This window comes from Momordica charantia (genome assembly GCF_013281855.1).
Source record: "Momordica charantia cultivar OHB3-1 chromosome 4 unlocalized genomic scaffold, Mcharantia_2.0 BLBB01000004.1, whole genome shotgun sequence".
Lineage (NCBI taxonomy): Eukaryota > Viridiplantae > Streptophyta > Magnoliopsida > Cucurbitales > Cucurbitaceae > Momordica > Momordica charantia.
This window is the reverse complement of record NW_028275162.1, coordinates 5,119,762-5,131,561: the sequence shown is the minus strand read 5'-3', so window position 1 is coordinate 5,131,561 and position 11,800 is coordinate 5,119,762.

Genomic DNA, 11,800 nt, shown 5'->3' with positions numbered 1-11,800 from the left:
TCCGAAGCTACAATTGGCATAGCAAACTTATATTACGAAATAAACTTATATTTAAACCTCAAATCTTTTAGTCGATGGTATATCTTAACTAGTTGAGCTATGTTCATATAATTCTGACACATATATTTCTAGTTCCTCCAATGCATTTTTTTGTTATTATTTCTAGTTCTCCATTCCTACCCTCATTTAAAAAACGACTTGAGCAACCACTTTGATTATAATTCTTTCTTGTCATTGGAGAAGAGCTTCTCCCATCACCCTTGGATAACTATCCACACTTGTTCTTTAATGTTTTTGAAATTTTGTTGGTATCTACTTCGCGTAACGTGAAGGAATGTTTGTTGAATTTACTCAATGCTCCAAATCTCCTTTAACTATTTTTGCAGTTCCATAATAAATGTTCTTATTATTAAGGAGTGCAAACAAATGACAATTATTTTTATTAGTAGGATACGAGACTTTTTGAATTAAACTAAAACATAAAGATTAATGAAAGTGAATAATATCACATCATTTTGTGGACATAAGGGGGAGTGGGAGCCTGTTGTCCTTACTACCTACTCTCCCTTTCTAGTCACATTTAGTGCTTAAACCGGTAATGTTAATTATACCCACGAAACTTTCGATTTGATCAATTACCTTTTAAACTTACAAAATAATTTGATAATTTGATTCTAATAATCATCGTAGCTCTAGAGTAGTTTTTTCATTTTACAATATTTAAGAATTTAATTGTAATGATTGTATAATTTAGGAGGGTAGGTGTTTAAATTGAAAGCCATTGAGAGTAAATGTAACAACCCTCTGCTTTGGGGTGATTTTTACAATTTTTACAAAACAAAACCAACCAAAGGAAATAAATAGTTTGTCTTTTTTTTTTCTTTTTTTAGAAAGAAAAGAAAACAAATAATTAAGAAATATTTTTTGAAATTAAGGAAAGAAAAAAAAGGAGAAAAGACTTGGTGTATTTTCTGTCTGTGACAATACCTTGCGTGACCCACTCATCGTTGACTCTAAGTCCACCGCCGACCAGTCACGTGTCAATTAATTACGGTCCCAAATAATCCAATGAAAAGTCTCCACATGGCTACAAATTCTATAAGTTCTTCTCCGACTTTTCTAGCGAAACTATTAGGAGAGTTCTTTTTCTTGTTTTTAGTAAATATCTCATTGGCAAATTTTCTTTTAAAATTGTTTTTAATTCTATGTATAAATTCTAAATTCTAAATTTTAAAGGGTAGAATTACATTAAAAAGTAAAAACTTGATAAATGTATTATTTTATGTTATAAATTCATTTGATTTTTTTAAAATTTTAAATTTTAAATATAAAAAATATAATATATTATAAATTATGTAATATTATAAAATAATAATTTTACAAAATTTATAACATATATGTTAATAAATAAGTTAATAATATTTTAAATTGAACTAAATATTTAGTTGGTAACTACCCTTACTTTACACATATACTACTAAACATTCTACACTGAAAACATGAAAATACAACTTTGGTTTTCATATATTTCCATTTTTTTTATTTATGTTTTCAGACGACCACACAAATGCACCTTTAAAAATCAATGTTGTAGGAGTAGGAGAGCATCTAAAATTGTTAAGATATTTTTCATATGTGCATCTAAAAATGCTTGTGGCTATCAATATTAAAGTAAAAAAAATACATCGATCTGGATGTCTGTCCTATAACAAATGACCGCGTAAAATAATTGTTCTATAGGTAGATCTTAGACTTTTTTTTTCTTTTTTTCTTTGAAGTACAACCTGTGGGAGGGTGGGAGAAGAAGAAGAAAATCAAAGACTTTTAAATTTTATTTTTTAGCACGGTCACTAATTCACCTATAATATATTGAGTTTTTAAATTAAATATTATGTATGATCTTTTAAAATTAAGTCTTTATTATCACAAAATTTTATAATTAACAGACAAAATAATGGTGTGATATCACAATGCACTTTATTGATTAAGTTGAAAACATTTTATATTTTAATTTTGATGAAATAGATATACCACCCCTCCATGAAGCATAAAATTTACTCTGACAGCATATAGTAACTATTACTTGATTTGAAATTGTTTCTTCTCATATAAAATTGACAATTAAAATGTTGGTATTATTAATCGTTATTTTCCAATAATTAGGTAAATTTAGGCATAGTTCAATTGGCTAAGACACTTATCTCTAATCGAAAGGTGGTGAGTTTGAATCCCCATCCTTATATGTTGTATTAAAAAATCTAATTAGGTATATTAACAATGGTAACCTTTGATTAAAGCACCTATCTCCAATCGAAATGTTGTAAGTTCAAAATCTCCACCTTTATATGTTGTATTAAAAAAATATAATTAGGTATATTAACAATGGGTTAACCTCTTGCCAAAGAGAGCATAGTTCAGCGGTAATTGACATATACCTCCAACCACGAGGTTGTGAGTTTGAATCCTCTCCCCAACATATTGTACTAAACAACAATGGGTAACCTCTTAAGAATTATCATTTTAAATAAGCAAGCGACGTACGAATAGAGATTGATCATGACTACTAAAGAACCAAATATTTTCTATACGAATTCGAAGTACTATTAAAAGAGTAATGTTGTAATTAACCTAGTTAAATATTTATCTCTTTGATTTTTTAAAGTACAAACAGAAAGGAAAGAAATTATAATAAGGAGAAAATTATAGCAGTGAAATTTCCGTGGTATCTCAAATCTGAAAAAGAACTTGGTTTGAATAAATTAACCAAAGTTTTGAATATCGATGTCGATAGGTCGAGGTCTCAATTTTATGGAAATATCGATATCAATGAATATTTATGTAAAAGTTATAGAAATTAAAAAGTCGTAAAAAAATATTTAAATTAACAAATAAACATTTTCATATTTCTAAATAAGTTAAAAAACAATTAATATTGATATTATGTATATATTAGTGACATTTTGTTGATATTTTTTATATTTTGTCGATTTTTCTACTGCAAGGGAAATGTCAAACCCATGAAAACATGGACATATCAATGGAAATATAGACAAATTTAACGAGGTTATTTTTGTAATTTAAGAGCCATGAATAAATATTAAAGAGGCTGCGCTAGAAGGTGCATAACCAAACAAATACCTTAAAATCCAATTTGCTTCTGAATTTTAGTCCTTGGAATAGTCTATTTTGTCCTATTTCCTTTGCTTTCTTTGTCTAAAAGATATCTAAAAATATCAAGGATATCTGGCGTTGAAAATTCACCATCAAACAATTAGACATGGTACTTGTTAAAGCAGCGATGATTAAGTTAGCAATAACATGAAAATGAATAAATTTTTTTATAAATATAGATACATCGACTCTTGAAGATTCAACCCAAGAGTTTGAGTCGACGAGTTTACCCATCTTTCTAGATATCTTTTTATTTGGATCATTTTAAATTTTATTTGATATCTATTATTTATTATAACAAAAATAAAAAAAAAGCAAAATATCAAAAACTAAAATAATAATAAATTTTAAAATTTGAAATATGAAATTATAATCGAAAAGATAAAATATATATATATATATATAAAATATCTCCATTTAATTTCTTTATGCGGCCTTGCCATAAGAGCCATACACGCAAGAGGAAGATCATAAAAATGCGTCCAAAAGGGCCACGTATTTCAAATCCAACTCTAATGGTTTTGTCATTTTGTTTGGTTTTTGAAGAACCATAATGACTTTATAAAAAAAACCAAGGTCCCGACTTTAAAATTCTATTACAATCCCGCTCATATTCAAACTGAGATAATATATATATATATATATATATATATATATATATTCCTGCCAATATTTTAAATCGCAAACTTGTTCTCCCGTTTCCATATAGGATGGAAAACTTTTCACAATATAAGAACTCATTTGATAGCGTCTTCGTTTTTTGTTTCTCGTTTCTAATTTTCTTAAGAAGTCTAAGTATTTTATAATTAACTTTGTTTCTTGTTTCTTCTAGAGAACATTCTCACAATGGTATAGAAATTTTGGGAACAGTTAAAACAAGTTTCTCCTTTCTGGTTTTCATTTCCAATTTGTTCCAAAACATAAATAAAAAGTTTGTTTTATCATAGTTGAATTCTTTGAAGTTGGATCCATGCAATACATTTTTTCTTCGTTAAAAATAAAGAAAAACATGAATATTACCAAACGAGCCCTAAATGTCTCATGTTTATTGATCTCACGTTTTAGAAATAATACATGAATTAATAAGTATATGTATTAAATTTCTAAGTATGCTTAGAAATAGTCTAGAGAGAAGAAATTGATCACAAACGATATGTCCTCATTTTTCATTCAACAAAAGATCAAAAACAGAGATTTGTACAATATATCACAGTTCACCTCATAACAATAACGTAGCAGAAATAAATATTTAATAACAACCCAACTGCTTTTAGTTAAAAAACAAATATTTAATAACAGCCCAACCATTTGTAGTTATTTACACAAAATCAATGGGCTCTCTTAACACCCCCTCAAGCCAATGGTGGAAGAAGCCACCACATTGAGCTTGGTCCTGATAGGTAGAAACGACATAGCAGACAAAGGCTTTGTAAAGACATCAGCCACTTGAGCGGAAGCCGGTAAATGACACACCAATATTCGTTTTTGAAGAACCAAATCCCGAACAAAGTAAATATCAAGCTCCACATGCTTGGTCCGAGCATGCATAACGGGATTGACACTCAAATGAACCGCACCAAGATTATCACACCAGACAGTGGGAGGAGAAGACAAAGAAATAGAGAGATCAGTAAACAAGGATTGAATCCACACAAGATCAGCGGTAACATGAGCCAAACTACGGTATTCGGCCTCGGTGCTAGATCGCGAAATAATATGCTGCTTCTTTGAGGACCAGGAAATCAAATTCCCACCAAAATACACACATGTACCAGAAGTTGATTTACGGTCATCAGGATCAGAGGCCCAATCAGCATCAGCAAAAGCTTGAAGAGTGAGGTCCCGAGGCTTATGAAACATAAGACCATGATCAAGAGTGCCAACAAGATATCGAAGAATCCACTTCACAACCTGCCAATGACAAACAGTGGGGGCATGCATGAACTGACAAACCTTGTAGAAACTGTATGCAATATCAGGCCGAGTAAGAGTGGCATACTGCAAGGCTGCAACAATACTACGATATAAGGATGCATCTCGAAAAATTCACCGCGAAATGCAGACACAACAGAGCCACTAACCATGGGAGTAGCAATAGCCTTAGCTTCATGCATGTTAGCCTTCAACAAAATATCAAAAATATACTGGGTTTGAGATAAAAAAAAAGACCACCAGATAGAGGGTATGAGACTTCTACCCCCAGAAAATAGCTAAGGCGACCAAGATCTTTAAGTGAGAATTGTTGATCAAGAGACTTAATAACAGAATCAACTTCTGAAGGAGAACTACCCGTAATGACAATATCGTCAACATAAACCAAGATGAAACAAAATGGCGAACAAGTAAGGAGGAATCAGCACGGGAATTAGAGAAACCAAGTGTATGGAGAAAGAGACTAAGGCGCTCAAACCAAGCACGAGGAGCTTGCTTGAGACCATACAATGCCTTTTTTAGAGAACAAACACGAGAATCACCTTTCACAGCCATCCCAGGAGGTTGAGACATAAAGACCTCATCATTCAACAACCCGTGTAAGAATGCATTATTAATGTCAATTTGTCGCAAACACCCAACCATAAGCAAGAGCAAGGGTGAAAAGAATACGAATGGTAACCGGTTTCACCACTGGACTAAACGTTTTAGTGTAATCAAGGTCAGCATCTTGATGAAATCCTTTGGCCACAAGACGCACCTTGTAACGAGCTATCGAACGATCTGAATTGCGCTTGATTTTAAACACCCATTTACAACCAATAATCTTCTTATGAGAAGGAGGATTGACCAAGGTCCAAGTGTCATTCTAAAGAAAGCCGCATATTCAGCTTGCATAGCTTTAACCCAATGATCACACTTCAACGCAGCAGATACGGAAGGAGGTTCAGAATCAAGATATTGAGCAATAAACACCCTTGGTTTAAATATCCCAGCTTTAGCACGAGTAACCATTGGATGATTATTCTGAACACCAGAATTAGAGGCCTCTGGAGAAGCATATCGAATTGGAGATGGCGAGACTGGAGGCAACGTGTCAGAAGAAGAAAATTCACATAAAGGAGTGGGATTAAGGGAAGGAGAGGAAGAATCCAAAGCACAAGAATTCGAATTAAGAGATAGGGAGAGAGAATGGGATAAGAAAGGTTGATGGGAAGTATCACATATAGGTGGTGAGGATGAAAGACTAGCCACAGACGAGGGAATAGGAGAGGGAGCATGAAGAGGTGATGGATTGGTAAGAGGAGATGAGATAGGTATAGGTGAGGTTGGAATAGGTGCAGTAGTGATGGACTATTAGATGGACTGGGTAAGGTACAAGGAGCAGAGGAAAGAATGGGTAATAAATTTTGGACGGTAGTGGATGAGACAGAATGAGGAGAAGAGGAAAGATGAGATGAGGGAAAACAATATTCATCAAACAATACATTTCTTGAGATATAAAGCCTACCCGAAAAGGATAAACATTTATATCCCTTATCACTAGCACTATAACCAAAGAAAATACATGGGGTGGATCGATGTCAATTTTATGTTTGTTATAAGAACGAAGTGAAGGATAACAAAGACACCCAAACACTTTCAGAAAAGAATAATTAGGATGAGAGCCAAATAATATTTCCATGGGTGAAAATCTCTGATGAGCTGTACATGGTAAACGATTGATAAGATAGACAGCAGTGGAAAAGGCATCATCCCAAAATTCTAAGGAAAAAGAAGAATGAGATAAAAGAGTAAGTCCGGTATCGACTATGTGACGGTGTTTACGTTCAACAATCCCATTTTGTTGGGAGGTATAAGGGCAGGACACGCGATGTTCAATACCATTTATTTTGAGAAAAGGAAGAAAATATTTGAACTCACCACCACCATCAGTTTGAAGTCTAATGATAGAAGATCCAAAAAGCTTTTCAACTTGGGTTTTAAAAAGAAGAAAAGCTTGAAAAGCTTCAGATTTATTATGAAGAAAATAGACCCAAGTATATCTTGAAAAGACATCAACAAAACTAATATGGAATTTGAAACCATTTCGAGAGGTCTTGAAAGCAGGACCCCATACATTAGCTACTATGAGTTGCTAAGGGGCAGAGTATACAGTAATAGATTCTTGAAAAGGAAGAGTGTGACTCTTTCCAACAGCACAAGCGTGACATAAGGATGCCATTTTATTATTTGAATATGCAATATTACACGAATTTAGCACTTGTTTGACAGTAGGAAATGCTGGATGGACAAGACGCCAGTGCCATATATCTAAAACAAAGGCTTACATTGTGTGAAAGATGTAAATTGTTCAACAGAATTAGTATCACATGGAAAAGAAGTAGCAGGAGAAGCTGATGTATGAAGAACCTGAGGAGTGATGGTTGGAGAAGAAGAGCCATGAGAAGGAATGGTGGAAGGGAATGATGTAGAAGATTTAGCCTTGTCCAAAGAGAATGTGTACAACCCATCAGAAACTTTGCCCTGAAGTAGAATTTGGCCAGTTTGGAGGTCCTTCACAAAACAATTAGAGGAATGAAACTCCAAGTAAACATTATTATCTTTTGCAAATTTACTAACACTAATGAGATTTTTGGTAATTTGAGGAACATGGAGTAGATTATTTAGCAGAAAGATATTAGAAGGGGCAGAAGAAGATTTAAGAAAGGTAGATCCAATATGTGAAACGTTCAAACCTGAGCCGTTGCCTACAAGAATTCTGTTATTGCCATGACTTTCAACTCCAATAGACAAATTTCCAAGATCATTTGTGACGTGATGTGAAGCACCAGAATCTGGATACCAGTTAGTGTCCCGATTGAGCTCCTGAGAAAGAGTAAAAGCATTCATCTGAGGTTGATTAGAATTTGATGCTGAACCATACGAAGGGGTCGGATGAAGTCCGAACGAAGAAGCTGACGAATTAGGGCCCTGAAAACTCCGATCAAAGCGTTGATAACACCTCGAGGCAGTATGGCCAAATCGACCGCAAAGTTGACACTGAATTCTGAAATTGTTATTCCAATTTCGCCCACGGTTTGATCGATTGCCTCCTCTTCCTCTGTTATTGTTCCAATTTCCTCTAGTATCTGTAGAATTAGCTTGATGTCCCTTCTTCGATTGTTCTTGAGTTGTTAAATTCACTGATGATAGTGATACCTCAGTAGTGATAGCATTCCTCTCGTTCCTTCCTTCTTGAGCAAGTAGTTAAGAATACGTTTCTTGAAGTGTTGGAGGATCAACACGTGCAGAAATTACCGACACAGTTGAATCGAATTCGGTTCCTAGACCGCCTAATAGATGCATTATATGATCAGTCTTCGAAATTGGTTTACTAGCAGCAGTTAGGGCATCAACAATTTGCTTTGCCTTTCCAAAATACTCCTTTAGACTGAGGCTACCTTTCTTTAGGTTTTCAAGCTTCGATTTTAACTCCATAACACGAACTAGGTTTCTCGATGAAAAGAGACTATTCAGAACAGACCAAATCTCTTTTGAGGTTTCACACTCAAGCATTTGAGATAATACTTCTTCAGACAGAGATCCAAGAAGCCACGATGTAATCAATTTATCTTGTCGCTTCCAATTTAGATATTCCTGATTCTGAGTTGATGAAGATGAACCTTCTCCTTCAACAGTGATATTTTCCGATGGAATTGGACCTTCAGGATCGATGAAGTCCTCCAGTCCATGGCCTTGGAGAGCAGTCAGAACTTGCAATCGCCACAACAAGAAATTATCATCAGTCAAATTGACTGTAGAGATCTTGTTACCAGGATTAATAACCTGAATATGCTGATTTGCGATCGATATTTCAGAGGTGTTTTTCGATGATTCTAACGTCATTGTAAAAAAAAAAAAATCTTGTTTGAGTCGCTTGACTTAAAGCTCTGATACCATATTAAATTTCTAAATATGCTTAGAAATAGTCTAGAGAGAAGAAATTGATCACAAATGATATGTCCTCATTTTTCATTCAACAAAAGATCAAAAACAGAGATTTATACAATATATCACAGCTCACCTCATAACAATAACGTAACAGCAATAAATATTTAATAACAGTCCAACTGCTTTTAGTTAAAAAAACAAATATTTAATAACAGCCCAACCGTTTGTAGTTATTTACACAAAATCAATGGGCTCTCTTAACAATATGTGACATAAATGTTATTCAAAATATGAAAAAATTATTTTGGAAGAAATTTTACGTATTTAAGAAATTTAACAAATTCTTAAAAAGAACACTACTCAGTCTCCCTTTTATTTTATTTAAAAAATTTGCAAGTGATTTTTGAAAATTTTATTTTTAACTGTTTAATGAAAAATTGTTTTTAATTATCGAAATTAATATTAGTGGGAAATTTCATGTATTTATGGAACCTAGAAAAGTTCAACACTACTTTTCCCCCGAGACTTTAATGTGTTTATGAATTTTAGAACAAAATTCACAAAAAGAACCCTACTAATTCTCAAATTTGATATTTTTTTAAACAAAATGATAAAAATAATTGAAATTTTGTAAAATTAATTTTGTGAAGAAGAATTACATTTTATTTATGGAATTTTATAAAAAATTCGTAGGGAGAACCCTACACATATATTTAAAAATTATTTTTTCCATATCATTTGAAAGGTGAAAATTAGAGTGAAACGAAATTCAAATTGATAATATCTACAAAAATGAGAAGATGTCAACATTCGAAATTTAAATATACACCGTAACTAATATGTGAAACTAAATATAATGTGATATTACTATAAAATCAAATCTTAAAAAAATTAAATTAATATTGCAGAGAATCACATAATTAGAAAAGGGTCACAATCATGGTTTCAAATAACGAGCGACACGTCGACGTGTTGAGGTGCTCCACATTGACACAGACGGGAAAGTTGTTTCCCCCTATATCGTCGACATGTCGACTCAAATGTCACTCGATAGTTTTTTCCCATTTTTTTATTTTGGTTATTTTATTTTCTTCTTATTCCTACTACAATTGATAATTTCTTACGACCACTACAAGAATTTTCAGATTCGGTGACCGAAGGAATCGTCGCTGAAGGACAAAAGATTTTGGTGACGAAAATTTTTCGTCGCCATAATGGTCACGATAGCCCCGTCGCGAAAGGTCTTTGGCGACTAAATTTATAGTTTCGTCGCCATAGACCTTTCGCAACGAAAATAAGATTTCGTCATTGTAGACTTTTGGCAATGAAAATCAGATTTTGGTCGCCATAGATCTTTGGCGACGAATATTCAAATTTCGTCGCTGTATACCTTTGGCGACGAAAATTGAAATTTCATTGCCAAAGGTTCAATTTTGCCTCCAATCTTCACACGCATATTCTTCCTTTTTTTTAACCAATTTTGCTACCTAAATATTTCTTCAAATTTAAGTCAAACGCCGTAAACACGTATTCAAAATTATCATATCAACTTAGATTTATATTAAACAAAAACTGATTTTACAATCAGTTTAGTACATAAAATCAAACACAATATAAGCTAAATTTCGATTACAGCTTTTTTCTAAACTATTCTAGAAAGTCCTATCTTTTTTTGACTTCATATAACCTTCTCTAATTTCCAAAGCTTCCAAGAGAACAATGAAAATAACTTGAAAAAATAAACAAAAAATAAATCGATGTGAACAAAAAGTTATATACTTTAACTCATTCCACTACATTTTAGCTAAACAAACTTAACTTTAAACAAGCAAATGAGCGGTAATGTAAATAAAACATTAACTTGAAGCATAGTGACTAAGTGGTGTCAAAGAATCCAAAATGATCTCAAAACACACAACTTACTCCAATCGAACTTTTTTTTTTTTAGTTATACTCCAATTGAACTTAAATAACCTAAGTTAGGTATTTTAGTGGCAACAATGTGATACAATGTCACAAACTCACCCCCTTTTAATAGAGTCTAGTTAAAATAGTTCACAAAGTTGCCAAAATGTACTTAAAATATACAAAGAATTAATGATCATATCCAACATGAATGTTCTTTTTTTTGGTTGCTAAAGTGTACCTAAGTTCATAGCTTAATCTGTATTCCATATCCAACATAATTCACAAATAAATGTCTAACTCACCCCACATGTCATAAACTCGCCAATTTAAGCATTCAAATGAAAAAAAAAATCTATATTATGTTAGGTACACTTTAGCAACAAAAGAATCCATATTCACTCCACATCTCACACTGACAAAACCACTTTAATTATGCTTAACTCACATAAATTAGCACTCTATTATTTATAATATGACTATCATAACTGCAGGATAGTCATACACAATTCCAAAACAAGTCATGACATTAAATCAAAAACCAACAAATAAATGTTATATAGTTATACAAGCTAATAATTAAACGTAAAATACGATACAACATAGAACCAAACATGCAAAATACAATAAGTGTTTCAATATGGTTTTAAATAAAGCATACATACCTAGTTAATTCGAAGGGATCTCTAGTGTGTTTACTAGAGTAGGATCAAAACAAGTATAATTAAAAAAACATGGACAAACTATTAGCAATTATAGACAGAAAAGTATAAGACAACAATTTAATTCAATTGCATAGTTTAAGTTCATAATCATGAACAAATTAAATCTAAATAAGCTTGTTCTAATACTCCTAAAT